Source organism: Pipistrellus kuhlii, unplaced genomic scaffold, assembly GCF_014108245.1.
Source record: "Pipistrellus kuhlii isolate mPipKuh1 unplaced genomic scaffold, mPipKuh1.p scaffold_m20_p_3, whole genome shotgun sequence".
Classification (NCBI taxonomy): Eukaryota; Metazoa; Chordata; class Mammalia; order Chiroptera; family Vespertilionidae; genus Pipistrellus; species Pipistrellus kuhlii.
The window spans coordinates 103,169,540-103,187,494 of record NW_023425529.1 but is presented as its reverse complement, the minus strand read 5'-3'; positions in this window follow the sequence as shown (position 1 = coordinate 103,187,494).

Sequence of the window (17,955 nt, the reverse complement as noted above, 5' to 3'; positions counted from 1 at the left end):
TCCTACCCTAAAATTTATTCTGATTTGAAGAATATTCTTCTCTATAGACTGTTAATTATGCCTTGTAATTATCTTTTCTCCTTATGTATTCCTTAGTCTTCCTAGATAATCAAGCATTTTGGATTAGTGACTTTTGTTTCCCAAGTGAGGTTCTACCTTTTGGCCTAGAAATATTTACATTTTAACTATTAATAGTATTGACAGAAAGTTTTTGGAAATGCTTTCTATACTTTCATATTTACTGCTTAGAGACTATTAAGCTAATATTTGTTTGTTTTTATATTTCAGGTTGTGATTAAGAGTTAAATCAAGTTTATCTATTTTAGTTCTTATGGAGATTAATAATTAAGTACAAGCTCTAGAGCAAGATCACCTATCTATAATTTCTGATCCTTCCACTTATCAGCTGATGTCTTGAGCAAGTCATTTAACTTTTCTAGACATCAGCATCCTCACCTGTAAAATGGTTCAGGTGTACAATTCTGTAATAATCACCTGCATATTGCATTGTGTGCTCATCACCCAAAGTTTAATCTCCTTTTGTCACTATTTTAAAACTACTTTTAGACTCTTCATCCTCTTACCAAATGTAATATATTTTAGTATCTGCCACATACCAGACATTTTGTCTTATGTACATTATCTCTTATAGCTATCATGCAGTTTTTCAAAAATGTTTAAAATTTACTGATAAGAAAACTATATTTGAATTACCTGTGGTCATAAAGTCAATAAATGACAGAGCTGGGGTTTACATTTATAGCTGTCTGAATTCAGAGGGTCATCCTATTTCTATTATCCTGCCATGCATAGAGTGCTGGTTATTATAGTCATTGTATAGTTCTGTAAAATGGATTCTCAAGGGCTCGTGAGGTGTATGAGGCTTAACTTGTTTTTTACTTGAGTCCCATGAACAGCTGTGCTATTTCACATGAAGTTTTCATATCAAATCTGTTAAAGGATACATGTTAATCCTCTCAAAATTCATATGTTGAAGCCCTAACCCCAAATGAAATGGTATGCAGAGGTGGGACCTTTGGAATACCATTAGGTTTAGATGAGGTTATAAGGGCAGAACCCCCATGATGAGATTAGTGTCCTCATAGAAGAGAAAAAAGCACTAGATTTCCCTCTCCCTTTGCTATGTGAGACTATAGCCAGAAGGTGGATGGTAGTAAGCCAGGAAGACAACTCTCAGCAGGAATCAAATCTGCTAACACTTTGATTTGGACTTTCTAGTCCAATAACTGTAAAAAGTTAGTGTCTGTTGTTTATCCCACCCATTTTATGGTATTTCTATTATAGCAGCCCAAGCTAAGACAAACTTTCTCAGGATTACTTTTTTTAACCTCTTAACTTCTGTTCTTTCTGTCCTATATGCTTATGTATGCAAAATGATTATTTTAATAGCAATACATCAGACAAATTTATTTTGCATATATTAAGCATCTACTTAAGTGTACTATGGTCAAAATAATACATATTTGCTGAAACTGGTTTGGTTCAGTGGATAGAGCAACGGCCTGTGGACTAAAAGATCCCTGGTTTGATTCCGGTCAAGGGCATGTATCTTGGTTGTGAGCACATCCACAGTAGGGGGTGTGCAAGAGGCAGCTCATCAATGTTTCTCTCTCATTGATATTTCTACCTCTCTATCTCTCTCTCTTCCTCTTTGTAAAAAATCAATAAAATATATATTTTTAAAATAATACATTTTTTTTTACCCTGAAAAGAACCATATTGTGTATTACTATTGTATTCTTAAAAAATTTACAACAGATCATGGAGTTGGAAAGTGGAAGAACCAATATCCAAATTTAGGTTAATATAATAATTGGTACCAGGATTATTAATTGGGAATCCACGATTGGTGATCTGAAATGCTTGAAAGCAGGAAGGGTCCTTCAGTATTATAGAGGTGATGGGTAGTCAAAGTTAAAGAGGTTATTTAAATGACCCCTTACGGTCATCAGGAAGGAAGTGCCTATGAAGACATAGCTTGGGTGCACCTGGAAGCATTTCCCATAGTGCAGTACTGATGAGTGAGAAATACTGATGAGTAGGTTGGCTCCAAAGTTTAAGGGAAGAGAGCTACAAGCTCAAAGTTTTAATTCCTGTCACTCTTTCTTTTATTTTTATTTTGGACATGTGCAAAATTTAGTCTACAGCCTACAGAATATTGACACAAGATTATGTGTGAACTAGAGAAGAAATATGTGTAACTCAGAGAGAGGTAAAAAAAAAAAAATTAATAAGACCATGAATCTCTTCTTTTTGGTAAGAGATGTTTTTATTCATATGGGGCAAAGTTACTTAAAGTTAGGCAGAAGCACATTGTCTGTCTTATTTTGTTCGAAAGTTTAATTATGAGAAAGAGGTGTAAAAGGACATTGAATAGTTAAAGGAACAGACTATGACTGATACTGTAGGCTGGCTCACTCAACACCCATTCTAGTCCTGTTGTGTTCGCTTTCCTCTACTATAGAGGATGAAAAGCTAAAAACTAGATTTCTCAGATTCCCTAACATTGCAGGCAAGTTCTAGGTTCTACCAAACCAGTGAGGCAGAATAAGATCAAGAGACAGGCTAGAGCCATCGTGGCTATGACCACGAGAAAGTGCAGAGTCTGAGTGTGTAAGGTTCAGAGCTGGAGTTCATTCTCCAAGGTGTCATCTATGGGGGGGTTGCTTGCTGTTGTTTTGGCTGAGTGATAACCAGGTACAGTGTCCCTGAGTGTGCAGCAAGCAAATTTGGTTCTCCAAAAATATTCTGTTACTTATAAAATTCTTTTACAAAATTCTAGTCTGTTTAAACTTCTCTCAATGGGCTTGGCCATTTAGAACTAAACACTGGTCAATACATTGGTCTTTAGGTTTCAATTTCCTAGTCTCTCTGCTTCATTAACTGCTTCTTTCAAAGAAGAAACCATGTAGTCAAATGAGTTTGATTAATTACATGTCTTACTTGTTATAAGCCTGAATGAGGGCAGTGAAGGACTGAAGAAAAGACAGACAAGGAGAATATAGCTGGTCTCAGTGGATCTCCTGTGTCTGAATGAGGCCACAGAGAGAGATCCCGACAGATGGCAAGCTGAGCCTTTATTTTATAGTCAGAGGCAAACAAGGAGCTTGTCAATATAGTTGGGACTTGTTTGTGTCTTTGCCAACAGATCACTCTGAGGCTTACCCCTACAGTGGCTCCCTACAATTTATGAGATTAGTAAAACAAACTTTAAACATGCATAAGGGATCTTTGTGATAACTTTTTTTAAAAAGTTTTTCACCCTGAGAACTTTAAGTTGATTTTCTTTTGGAAGGCAATTGTAGAGGATTGTTACTTATTTGCATAAATCCTTTGTAAAACTAACAAATTACGTTTCTATAATTGCAAAGTTGAATTGTTTCTTTTTTCGTTGGCTAATGACTGGCATGCTATTTACTATATTTTGAAGACAATTAATTTATGGATTCCCCAAGGATTTTAGAATTGTTAATTGCTCCGCATGCTTATTACTATTGAGTTATAATTTCCTTAGTTTTCTTATATTGATTACCTACCATAATAGTGGTTGTTTTTAGAATAAGTCAGAGTTGTAGCTATGTGAAACATGAACTTCCCCTTCTCTAATGAAGCCAACTGCTTTTAATTTCCAGCAGTAATTAGTAATTCTCATGTGTTCAGCTTTGAGATCTATGGAGACCTCAGATACAATGAGTTCTGGGGAAGAGGAAGGAAGTTGGGTTTTATTTGGGACATGAGCTACTTCCTAAGGGCATAATCAGAGGAATATGATAAAATCAGCTAAGAATGTCTAATTTGGTAAGCCTGGTAGCCTAAATCAATCCCTAAAAGATTAGAAAATACTTAAGGTTCAGATAGTTGGTTTTGGTATAGTTCAATTAATTATTGTGTAGAATTAGTAAGTACAGAACCCATCTTTTATGAGAAAGAAATCATCAGAAGCAGTTCAAATCATGAGATTCCTAATAAGGTGGCCTAGGTTAGGGCAGAGTTACAATATCAGATGGAAAAAAAAAAGTTCTGAATAGAGAAACTAAGGCCGATGCTTAGAGCCAGTAATTGGGCCACATGGCAAATGTGTATGTACACACATATTCATGCACATATGTGGTGGGGATTCTGAAAAAGAAGACACCTTGGCATGGCCAACTGATCTCAAATTTCAAAGTAGAGCCTAGCAGCCATATCTAAACATGAGTCTTTCTTTGCACTTCAGGGAGAAGTCTGCACTGAACTGCTTCCTCTACTATGTTTCTGTCATCTGGATCAGCTCTTACAAAGGAGTTCCTGAAATTGCATTTGAACCAATAGCACCAAAGCTTTCTTTGTCCAATCAGAGCTGCACAGCATCTTCACTGATCAATCAGGAGAGTATCCTTTGGGTCAAACAAACTGTGAGGATTTGGAGTATTCATTTGCATGATGCTGGACCAACCAGGGACCAGGAGCAGGGACTTCTCTAAAAGCCATTTCCCGCCTGGCTCAGGGAACTCACTTTCCCTTTCCAACAAAGACTGAAATGGTGTTCCCCTGGCTGGAGTTGAAATACCAAATATGTCTCACTGGAGCAGAGCAGAGTGGACCAGCATGGAGCAGAACAGAACTGTCTAGCTGGGAAGGGGCCTTGTCCCAGAGCTACCTCATCCCAGGAATGCCTCATCTCAGGGCCTTTTTGCAGCCATGCTGTTCCACAGCCAACCTGTTTCATAATTGAGCTGTAACACTATTGAGCTGTTCACAGCCATGCTTTCCTCACAGCCAGGCTGAATCATAATTGAGCTGTTTGTGCTGAATAAACTTATGTTCTTCACTGTACCCCAAAGTGAAGATTCCTATTGGTGTTGAATTGATCTAGGCCAGTGGTCGGCAAACTCATTAGTCAACAGTGCCAAATATCAACAGTACAACAATTGAAATTTCTTTTGAGAGCCAAATTTTTTAAACTGAAATGTCTTCTAAGGCCACTTTTTCTAAATAGACTCATCCAGGCCATAGTATTTTGTGGAAGAGCCACACTCAAGGGGCCAAAGAGCTGCATGTGGCTTGCAAGCTGCAGTTTGCCGACCACAGATCTATTGTAAATAACTGAATTGATGCCAATGACCATTCACTGACATTTCATTATGTCCAACTTAGAGCTCTAAACTGACCACTTGATCTCCTGACATCATCCTGAGATCAACATATCTGGTACTTGCATGAACCCTGGCACACAAGTTGTCTTCCCAGTGATGGCTGAGGGTCTCAGGTGAGTCCTCTCAGTCCAAGATCTCCCATACTTGTGGTTGAGGTCTTGGACACTTTATTCTATTCTATTTAAGAAGGGGAACTTCATCTGATGACCTCTAGTTATGTATTTGGACTAAGAGGAACTCTCCATATGATATGGGTTTGGTGCCTACGAGGGTATCTTTCAAGGAAGACTCTCCTCCATCATATTTGGTACCTAGGAGGAGTATCTTCCATTCCTGTTTGGTATGGAAGGTATACTCCAGGTACATAAAGTTTGTGGGGATGCTCACACTAATAGGTACTTAAAAGGACACTTTTATAAGGAAGAGTGCACAATGTATAAGCCACTTTTTATGAAGTCAGAATTATTTTAATTTCAAAACCAGATAAAAACACTACAAAAAAAAGAGAATTACAGGCCAATATCCCTGATAAACACAGATGCTAAAATCCTCAACAAAATATTATCAAATTGGATACAGCAATATATTAAAAACATTGTAGCCCATAATCAAATGGGTTTTATTTTGGGCATGCAATATCAGTACAATGTTCACAGATTAATAAATTTGATGCATCACATAAAAAATTGAAAGATAAAAACCACAGGATCATATAAAAAAAAAGGAAAAAAGCATTCAACAAAATCCAGCACCTTTTTTTGACAAAAAACTCTCAGGGAATAGAAGGATCATACCTTAACATAATAAAGGCCATATACAATATACCTACAGCCAACATAATACTCAATGGGCAAAAAAAGAAAGCATTTCACTTACGAACAGACACAAAGGATGCCTGTTTTCACCACTCTTATTCAACATAGTATAGGAAGTCCTAGCCTTAGCAATAAGACAAAAAGAAGAGACAAAAGACATCCAAATTGATAAGGAGGAAATAAAACTGTCCTTATTCACAGATGACATGATATTGTACATAGAAAACACTAAAGATTCCACCAGAAAACTACTAGACTTAATAAATAAATTTGGAAAGGTAGCAGGATACAAAATCAATATACACAAATCCATGACTTTTTATACACAAATAATGAATTCTCAGAAAGATACTAAAAAAAGTAATCCCATTTACCACTGCAACAAAAAATAATAATATACCTAGGAATAAACTTAATCAAGGAGGTAAAAGACCTGTGCTCAGAAAACTACAGGACATTGAAAAAAAATTGAGGAAGATACAAGGAAATGGACACATATACCATGTTCATGAATTGGAATAATTATCATAATTAAAATGTCTATACAGATTCAATGTAATCACTATTAAAATACCAATGGCATACTTCACAGAGTTAAAACAATTACTCCAAAAATTTATATGGAATCATAAAGACCCCAATAGCTGTATCAATAAAGTAGTAGGGATCACAATACCGGATATTAAACTATGCTACATAGCCGTTATAATCAAAAGAACCTAGTACTGGCACAAGAACAGGCACAGACCAATGTATCAGAACAGAAACCCCAGAAATTGACTACACAATTATGATCAATTAATATTTGATAAAGTAGGCAAGAACATACAATGGAATAAAGATAGTCTCTTCAATAAATTATGTGGATAAAACAGAACAGATATATGCAAAAAGATAAAATTAGATCACCAACTTATACCATATACAAGAATAAACTCAAGGTGGATAAAAGAATTAAGTTAAAGGCATGAAACCATACAATTTTTAGAAGAAAGCAGGAAGTAAGACCTCAGACATCTTATGCAGCAATATGTTCACAAATACATCTCTTTGGGCAAAGGAAACTAAGGAGAAAATAAATAAATGGCACTCCAGCAAAATAAAAAGCTTCTGCACAGCAAAATAAACCACCACCAAATTGAACAGGAAACACACTGGATGAGAGAATGTATTTGCCAATGATACATCTGATAAGGGGTTAATATAAAAAATATATTAAGTACTCCATTCTAAACTCAACAACAACAACAAAAAACCCCCCAAAAAACCTAATCCAATTTAAAAATGGGCAGAAAACTTGAATAGACAGTTCTCCAAAGAGGACATACAAATGGCCAAGAGACACATGAAAGAAAATGATTAAAGTCACTAGTTGTAAGAGAAATGCAAATTAAAACTACAATGAAATATCACTTTCTTATACCTGTCAGAACGGCTATCATCAAAAAAAAAAAAAAATCAACAAACAAATGCTGGCGAGGATGTGGAGCATGGAAACCCTCGTGCACTGCTGGTGGGAATGCAGACTGTGCAGCCACTGTGGAAAATGATATGGAGTTTTCTCAAATATTATAAAATGAAGTTCTGTTTGAAGACCCAGTGATCCCACTTATGGGAATATATCAAAATAAATCCAAAATACCAATCAGAAAGAATATATTCACTCCTATGCTCATAGTTGTGTTTTTATAATAGTTAAGATTTGGAAACAGCCTAAATGCCCATCAGTAGACGAAAGGATAAAAAGGCTGTGGGACATTACTCTATGGAACACTATGCAGTTCTAAATAGAGGGATCTCTTATCCTTGGGACAGCATGAATGGACCTGGAAAATATTATGCCAAGTGAAATAAGCCAAACTGAGAAATACAAATATCACGTTATCTCACTTATCCATGGAATCTAATGAACAAAATTAATTGACCAAAAAAATAAGACCCGAGGCCAGGTAGCAAGGAATAGAACTGACATACCTTGATGTGGGGTTGAGGGTAAGAGAAGAGATAAACCAAAGAATTCATATACTTTATATATAACACATGGACATGGCCAATAGGGGACTTGAGGAGGGGAGGGAAGGGGGAGAGAAAATGGAAGATATCTGTAATATTATCAACAATAAAAATACATTTAAAAATGAGAAGAAGAAGAAGAAGAAGAAGAAGAAGAAGAAGAAGAAGAAGAAGAAGAAGAAGAAGAAGAAGAAGAAATGGTGAATGCACTTTTACCAAAGACTGCCTTTCCCAGGCTAGAGCTAAAACACCCAATGTTATTTTGACAGAAAAGAGCAGACCGGCGTGGAGTGGAGCAGAGTAGAACAGAGCTCCTAGCTAAAGAGGGGTCTGGCCCCAGGTCACCTGGCAGCCTCACACCATACTGCTTTCATCGCCATGTTACATCACAATTTAGCTGTTTTTACAGCCATGCTGTATCACTGTTTGCACTGAATAAAGTTTTCTTCTTTACCACACTCCCAAACTGAGGATTCTTTGTCTCTTGTTGGCATTGAATTGATGCCAATGACCATGGTTGACAGAGGGCTCACTGGTGTGTTTTTTAATTAATTATATTTCACTGGAATACACTTTGACTCACAGAGGGGAGGGAGGAAGGTAAGCCAATGAATGACCACATATTTTTTTTCTCATGGATTCAGCAAACATTTATAGACCTTATGCTTAGTCCCAGTCATTATTTTAGGTTCTGAGAATAGAGCCAGGAACAAAATAAACAAAGTCATGCCCTCATGAAGTTGACACTATGAAGAGAAGGAAGGTAGAAAAGAAAACCAAACATCAAGATTAAAAAATGAAAAGAAGAAACAGAAAGTTTGAGCAAACTAATTAATAAAAATTAAATTAAATAATTATAAAACTCTCAATATACAGAAGCTCTGGACCAGATAGCTTCATAGATGAATTTTACCAAACATTCAAGAAGATTTAACACTTGTCTTTCTCAAACTATTCTAAACATTTCAAGAGGATAGAATGTTTGCAAGCTTATTTTACAAGGCGAGCATTATCCTAATTCCAAAACCAAACATGCTATAAATAAATAAATAAATAAATAAATAAATAAATAAATAAATAAAATCATGGTCCAATATCCCTGTTGAATATAGATGCAACAATTAAAAATATTAGCAAAACAATCTTAGCAAGATATTAAAAAGTTTATATACCAAGTGGGATTTATTCCTTGGATGCAAGGTTGGTACAATATCCACTAATCAATTAATGTGAAATGCCATATAAACAAAATGAAGGATAAAAATCCTATAATCATATCCATAGATGCAGAAAAATAATTTCACCCATTTATGATAAAAACAAAACAAAAAGACCTCTCAGCAAAATGGGAATAACATAACATCAACATAATAAAGGCCATAAATGATTTTGGAATCCTTTCTTTCTCTATACAGAGTATTTCTTTAGGTCTCAAACAGTTCCATGGTTTTAAATAACTTCTCATGATGTTCTCATCTACTCTACCCCTCTAGATTAAATCATTACCAGTGTTCACCTCTTTGTTTATATTACTACTGATTTATACCCAGGCTGGGGCAACCCAGCCGGTCCCTGTTTCTAGTCTGCTCCCCTAAGTCTCTTCCATAGTACAGCCAGAGGAGTAATCTTTTAACAGATTTCACTGAAACTGTTTCCTCATCTGGCCTCGGGTCTTATCAATATCTGTCTCTCTTAGAGCATCTTGAAGGTACAGACTTTGTTTTCTTTACTCATTGCTTTCCTAGTAAATAAACTGGCATATAGCAGATTTTCAATAAACATTATTGAATGAACACAAGTAGAAAATAAATTGAATTTTTTTTGACTTCATAAAACTGGTAAAAATGACAGTTCTCAAGCTATCAAAACTATAAACATAGAATCAGTGTCCTTTTGGTTTTCACTGTCTTATAGTTGTTTTGAATATCATGTTACATCATATTGCTGCCAAAAAAAGCCGCAGTCCAGCTTTGTATGGAATATAGCAAGCTGATTCAAACAGACTTATCTTTTCACTTCAGACAAATTTTTGGTTCCTTGAAAGACATTTCTCATGAATGAACAGTCACCGGACTAGATCATTGTAGATATTTAAAAAAAATAGGAAAGCTAGAAGCTTTGTTTTAGATCTTGAAAATTGCCCTAAGGAAGAGAGTTTTAGCTGAAGTCGAAAACAACCAATTTAATGAAATCAGTAGAATATAACTTTCAGTGGAATCAGCATAGTTCTGACATGTTAAAGAGGGCTTTATTTTGTGTTCTAATTCATTGCATTGAGCATTAAATAAAACAAATGATAGTTTTCATTGTTTGGCCTTCAGATAGTGCATGACTGATGGTGTCAATGTTCTGCTCAGATTTATATTCTGTTACATAACTCACTTATCATGCAACAGAACTTTCATCTCCAGCACTCAGGAGAGATAAAGATGCTTCACAGGTCAGAAAAGTGCCGAATGAGCCTGTTGACGTAATGACTGAAGATGGCCGGGGTACTAGAATGATATCTTAACATATCATATTCAAGCCTGACCATTTATTTTGGCAGACAATTTTCTTTGGATAAAGAACAAAAAGAAACAATGGCAAGAGAAGAACCAATTACCCTCTGTGCATGCTTGTGTGTCTTCAGATTGGCATGGGTTTAAGAAAGCACATGTGGTTCAAATAATAGGTACCAGGAAAAGCAAAGATAAATTGAAAATGAAAACATTGTTATTAAAAATAATAATTTTTGCTTATTTTAGTGTCACTTGTTTAAACACAGCTCTTATTTGTGTTATTTGTTTATATTATTCTTGGAAGCATATTTTGTCTCTTATCCTCTTATTTATTACCTTTTATTCTTTGCTTTTAGAACTTGGCATTTTTTAACACACTAGCATTTTCAGAGCACTTACACTATCTTATCTTCACCAAATAGCTTAATACTCTATTTGTCTTTATATTAATTCAGAAGTCCAATACACAAATGATTCAGAATTTAAATACTTTAAGACTTCTCTTCTGTGAAATTCATAAATAAAAGATAAAAGACTATATATTGGCTCTTTTTACTAATTTGTAGCAGACAGAGGAGGGAATTATATAGCTCCCCAGTTCATGATATGCAAATTGACCAAATGTCCATTCCAGAGAATTACAATCTAAGTGATAACGGCTGTTAAATATTTAGTAGAAAGAGAACAATAAGGAAATGAGGGGACAGAAAAGCATTTTAGCATAATGAACAAAAAGCAAATATCAGAGTTTTTCTACCAGGAAACTTCCTAGTGGGCCCTGGAGTAAGAGGAGGTTTCTTCTTGGTACCTCCTTTTTTTCCTTGCCTGTGACCTACCAGCCCAACTCTCATTTCCCCTTCCCCCTCTATTTGGACCCACGGGGTCCAGATGATTTTAAAATTATTAAGGGTAACCTGAGAAAGATAAAGAATTGAGTGAAGATGGACAATAGTGTAACCCAATTGGTAATGTTGACACCTGGCAAGAATGAAGGATTTGGGTCTGATTATGTTTTTGACACCCAGTAAATTTTTATTCCATTAGCTAGTAGAGCTCTGTCTTGGAGATAGGGGTGAAAGGAGTTTTAGGGGCAAAATAGGCAGGTTTAGGGAGTGTTATAAATAAACATGGTTCATAGGGGACTAAAGCTTGGAGCCCATAGGTGAGGGCTTAAAGCTGCCAAAAGGCATACATTCACAGAGAAAAAAAGAGGTGCCACAAGATAAGGGAAAAAGAAGACATCCATTCATGGAAGATAATGAAAAGCCAGAGTGTATGAGGAGAAAGAGGAAATAAACTTTCATAGGAGATAGAGAATTCTACCACTGAAGGATGAGAAAAAGAGGTTTGAGGTTTGAGCTTTGAAGCCGATATAGTGAACAATAAGAAGGGACCATCATGAGACAAAGAACTGCAGCCTTTATAAACCTTAGCAACAACAACAACAACAAAAGCTTAGTGGGTGGTGGGTGAGCCTCTCCTATGTGGTAGTCTATACTTGTTTCCAATAAACTTCCACTCTTTTCATCTATCACCTTTTCTCTGTGGCTTCATTCTTTGGATTCATTTGGGTAAAAACCCTGGAAAGAGGCCACCCTTGCAACCTACTTAGGAAAACCCACCCTGCTCAAGGAGAATTGTATTATTATGTGGTGGGCATAAGTTTTGAAATCACAGTTATCAATTTCATTATGTATTTATGTTATATACTCACTGTGTTATTTGGAGCAAGTCATTTTACTGAATCTGTTTCTTTATCTATAAATGAAGAGCTTAAGAACTATGTTTAAATGTTATAAGAATTAGAAATAGTACAAGTATCCTACTAGATAGTTAGCCCTTAATAAATTCCATTTTACTGCTTCTTTGAATTTTTCTCCATTATGTTTTATATCAGCTTATTCCCCCACCTACACAAAGACTATACCACAAAGAGTATTATCTAAAGGTAAGTGCTGACCTGCCACAGGTTTATTTTACTGTCTCTTGGTGAATGAGGGAGTGATTTATTTATTGTAGTGAGGGATATACAGGAAACCATTTCCCTAACTTTTTAAACTCAAATATACCACAATCTTAACTTTGAAAGGTGAGACTTTCAGGGGTTAGAGAAGGGGATGCAATCAATAGACCAGGCAACTCTGATTCTTTCTATATTTTGCATTCTCTGTGGGTAGGGGAAGCTTTCATTTCAATTGTGTTTTAATGCTGTTCTTTAGGGACATACCAAGCCCTCATCATCATCTATAACCTGATCATAGATACAAGGCCTTTCCTTGATTTTTCTAGCAGATGTTGTTAGGGGCACAAGGAAGAAATAGAATAGTGGAGACTAGCTGTAGTTATAAGAACTATTTATTAATCATGCTCAGTTAATTATGATTATTTTGTTCTGATTAAAGAAAGCACATTCTGACCTGGCTGGAAGTTGTATCTGGGAGTTAATCTTGAAATGCAGTCCATTCTCCTTATCTGAGAATTGCTTATCAGCATGGTAAGAGTAATAAACTTGTTGCTGAGAAAAAATGGATTCCCAAAGGCACCCACTCTTTACAGCCCCCCAGCCCACACTACTGTAATCTGTAACTATTTTACCCATTTTTATTCCTATGCTTGTAATATTCATTTTTATTCCTTTTGAATCTCTATTCTTATTCCTTTTGCCTACTTCCCCAAGCAATCTGTGTTCTTCTACCCAATATAAGCAACTGGTTTATGGGGATGGAGAGCAGACTTTTGTGAATGACCTGCTTTTCTCCCATACTGACTACATAATTTGAATAAACCAGGGGTGGGGAACATCTGGCCCATAAGTTGTATAAGGGATGTGAAATCATTTGGTCTGGCCCTGCCAAGGCATTAGGGATAAGTTAATTAAGTGTTTGACCAAATATAGCAGGATTTTTAAGTTGATAATTTTGTATGGCAGGTGAATGATGTTATAAATATCCAAATGGCCCTTGGCAGAAAAAATGTTTCCCATTTCTGGGTAAATGTTCATTCCTGAGTCAACCCTAACTTTGTTTAATTGGCTCAAGTAGTGACAGGCAGCCTGGATCCATTTATTGCCTGGTTTTAATGTGATGCAGTAAATATTTTAAAAGAAAAAGAGAAAAAATATAGAAAAGAAGGAAAAACAAAGATAGAGAAAATCCTTACCTCTAGGCTGCCTCCAACTCTTGAGTAACTTCTGTTTGCAACACCAATGGACTGAGGCACACACTAGGGCTATTATAAGGTGAAACCAGAATACTGGTTTATATACTCCCAGTGTCTTTCAATCAAGTCAGCAACTAGTCTTGGAGTTACAAAATCAATAAGTTGCTTTTGGCTAGTTGGGATCTTTGTTATACAGTTATTAAAAATTAATAAATCCGTAGGCTTCTGTCCCCCCATCAGACAGAATTGAAGAGATAGTAACTACATTAATTACTGTGAGGCTCACATATTGATATTACAAAAATTGTTCATTAGCCTATTATTTTTGGCCAAGCTGGAAAAATAGACTAGATTTCCATCCTGATTGAAATAATTAAAACTTAGGTGAACATACATGGATGAAGGGATTAAGCAAAAATCAAACAGACAAAGAAAAAGACACAGACAACAGTATGGTGACTATCAGAGTGAAAGGGGGCTGAGGGGAAGTAGAAGAGGATTAAAGGTAGGTATATAGTGATGGAAGGAATCTTGACTTTGCGTGTTGAGCACACAATACAATATACAGATGATGTATTATAAAATAACACTTGAAACCTATATAATTTTATTTTCCAATGTCACCCAATAAATTCAATTAAAAATACTTAAATCAATAGTTTTTTTCTTTTTTCCTATTTATTGAATTTATTGGGGGTGATACTGGTTAACAAAATTATATAGGTTTCAGGTACACAATTCCAAAACATATCATCTGAACACTGTATTGTGTGTTCACCATCCCAAGTCAAGTCTCCATCCATTTATCCCCTCTATACTCTCCTCTACCTCCCCTTTCTTGTCCTCTCCATAACCACCACACTGTTTTCAGTGTTCATGAGGAGGTTTTTTTGGTTCATTTTTACTTGGCCCCCCACACACACACCCATATCCTCAACATCCACCCTTCCTCCTGGACATCTGTCAGCCTGCTCTGTACCTATGAATCTGTCTATTTTAAAGCAACAGTTTTAAAGACATTGAACATCAGCCAATGAATGTGATCTCTAATCACATCAGGCAAAATGTGGTCTCTAAAAGATGAGAAACAAGCAAAGTGCACAGTATGATTGCCCCAAATATGGCCAAAAGAGAAGGAACCCAGAAAGACTCTGTGAGTTGAATTAGATTGTGCTGAAAGTCAGGAGAGAACTGATATTTAGAGTTTATAGGGCAGAGTACAGGGAAGATGAGAACTGCTCAGAGGGAATTCAGAGGTCTACAGCAGAAGATCTTCCTTCAGTATTTAGTAGAGAACTTATCAGTGTAAATGTAATAGAAAACTACTCAAGGCTGGAGAAAGAACCACAAAAAAAAAAAAAAAGAATGAGAAGAGTTAGTCCCTAGAGCTCACACGGGACCAGAAACTGTGCCTATTTTCATTAGCCAGACTGGAAACACCCATAATTCATGGGACCCAGGCTGGAGTATTCAGAAGAGTCTTGCCTCAGCAATGGAGAGTGATTAACTATGGACTAAACAGTGTTCTGAGTTCACCTACCTCAATAATAAAACAATATTCAAAAGGATAAAACTATTTCATTAACTAGAACAAAGTATAATAACATTTATAGGGCTATAAGAATATCTAGCACCTAAAAGATAAAATTTACCATGACTAGAATCTAATAAAAATTATAAAACATGCAAAAAAATAAAATAATAAATAAAAAACAAAACTTTCATTATCAATTAAGACATGAGACAGAAAGGAAAGCTATGAATATTCAATGGCATCATACCTTTAAGATTAATTTATTTTGTTTTCTCTTTCTAAACTAATCTACCTGTTGTTAAATGACTTGGAGAATGTAGGCCTTTCATGTTAAAGTCATTTTTGTCTTTACTTGATCTATACTTTTTCCACACTTAAAGAGGCAATGGATAGAATTTATTTTTCATAGTACTTACAAGAGACTATTGAACTTTATAGAATCACTTAAAAAATTGTTCATGCATTGATAAATAAAATTTCTTGAAATTCTTATTTAATTTCATTTTTAAATCTTTCTTAAGATTTAGAACAAAAACAACCTAACAAAACAAAATCAAATATTCTTTATTAGTGGTAAAAGCACTCAGTAATTTGTGCCTAAAATACTGCACCAACCCTCATTGTTCACTAAAACTATTACTTTTCATAAGAACAATCAATTGTCATATCTTATTTTAAAACAATTGCAACAAACCTAAAATTTGGCCTCTCTAATGTAGTTACAAACTTTCAGTAAAGTTAATCTGGAAGTTCTCAGTATTTAGATCAGAGGTTTCAGATTTTAAATGACCTTAGGTTGTGTGGGGGTCCTGATCAGAGTATGCCAGAGGTTCAAGGCCCTCTCGCCATATGCATGCATGTAGGCAATGACATAGCAGTGTCACTATGTAAAAGGCTTTTTTGCCTTACGTATATGCCAGGGCAATGACTCAGCAGTAGCACTATACATGCTGTGCAAGCATAACCTTATATAATCTATTTATGTTAATGTAGCACAGATGCACTAATTGGCACAAGGCCTCTTTTGCTTGAGCATGTGTATAAGGTACCACTGACTAGCCAGTTGTGGGCTGCTTGTTGATAATAAAGTCTACCTATGGCCACTCGTGTGTTCTTCCAATTTCTGGTGTACAGAGGGGTCAAGTCCCTGGCTGAGGAATCTGGACCTGACAATTGGAGTAGTCAGCAGGGTTCTGGGATAAGTACCCCATCCACCCACCAGAAGACATATGGCCTCTGACAGGGTTGTGGTATCAGGTAGCAGCAGTCCAGTCCTGATGACACAGAACTCCTCGCTCCCTGAGGGACTGGGAGCAGATTGAAGTAATGCTGGTGGCAGTAGAGAAGGCTTTATTGTCCCTGACGGACCAGATTCCCAAAGATCAGCAGAAGTCTCCCGGGAAGGTAGGCTGGTTGTTCCTAACATCCTTGAAACTGCAACACTGTGAGATGCTGGCTTGGGAAACTAAGATACATGAGTTACAGCAAGTGAAGGAAGCATTGGAAGTCTGGGTACATGTGCTAGAGCAGGAGGTAACCTCCCTGGAACAGGGGGGACTGGAAGAACTAGAGCTACAAGATGGCTCAGAGGACAGTTTTAAGGCTGGTGTAGTGGCCCCTGCCCTTCAAGTGCAATCAATTGTGAAAAGTGTCTGGAGCACCATCAGCCTGTGGCCCCAGGAGGTGGGGCTCAAGGGCCATTCACAGTTACTGAATTATCTACATACACCACCTATACCTTTACAGAATTAAGAGTATTAGGAAAACAAAGCCGGCAGAGGCCAGGGGAGCCAATTCCAACGTGGCTCCTAAGGTTGTGTGATGATGGCGCAGATAGCTGGTAGCTGTCTCTGCCTGAAATGAAGAAGTTGGCCTCCATAACAACCCACCCTTCCTGTGGCAGCACCTGCAGATCAATCGCCATTTGGGAGCTGGGCAGGGAGATCATTCCCTGATGGACTGGTTAATGGCACTCCCTGGAAGCATTTGGCAGAATGCTAGAGAATTGCCAGAAATTGAGAGTAAATGGGTGATATATGTAGATTTAGTGAAATTTATATGGGAAATGGGCATGAGATAAGCCATGTTTAATTTGAATACTTGTGGACCTGATGATGAGTGTTTTACAACTCATATGCAAGACTTGATTCTCCCTGCAGCCCCTCCAGCTGCGTTTGGCTTGCTAGCAGCCATTTTGACCACTTTAGTGGACCATGAATATGTGAAGTTAATACTGCCTAGGTTACAGCTTTAGCTGAGCAGACAGCTAAAGCCTTGAATTAGATCCAGCAAGCCCATATTGTAATGATGGGTGGAACCACATAGATGTGCAGAGTGGTACTGCAGAATAGAAGGGAACTAAATTTGTTAACTTCTCCACAAGGGGGCACTTGTGCTGTCCTCCATATAGAATGCTGTACATAGGTGCCTGATAATCAAGAAAATCTAACTAGTGTCCTCCAAGAGATAGACAGGGAAGTACAGGCCATATAAGCCTTCTCCCATAACCCCCACTGCGCCTGGTGGGATGGACTGTCAGAAGCATGGTGCTGGGCACTTTTGAGTTTTGTTATTAGGGCCAGAGTACTGGTCATAACATGTAATAGTTTGTATTGCTATTGTGGACTCTGTGTTCAAATAGCTGGTACTCGTATTTTCCGGCATATAAGATGACTTTTGAAACAAAAAAAAGTCAACCGAAAATCGGGGGCAAAAGACCAAAGTTGCACAAAAATTACCTGCAGATCTTGATGGCAAAGTAAGTCTTTTCTTTGAAG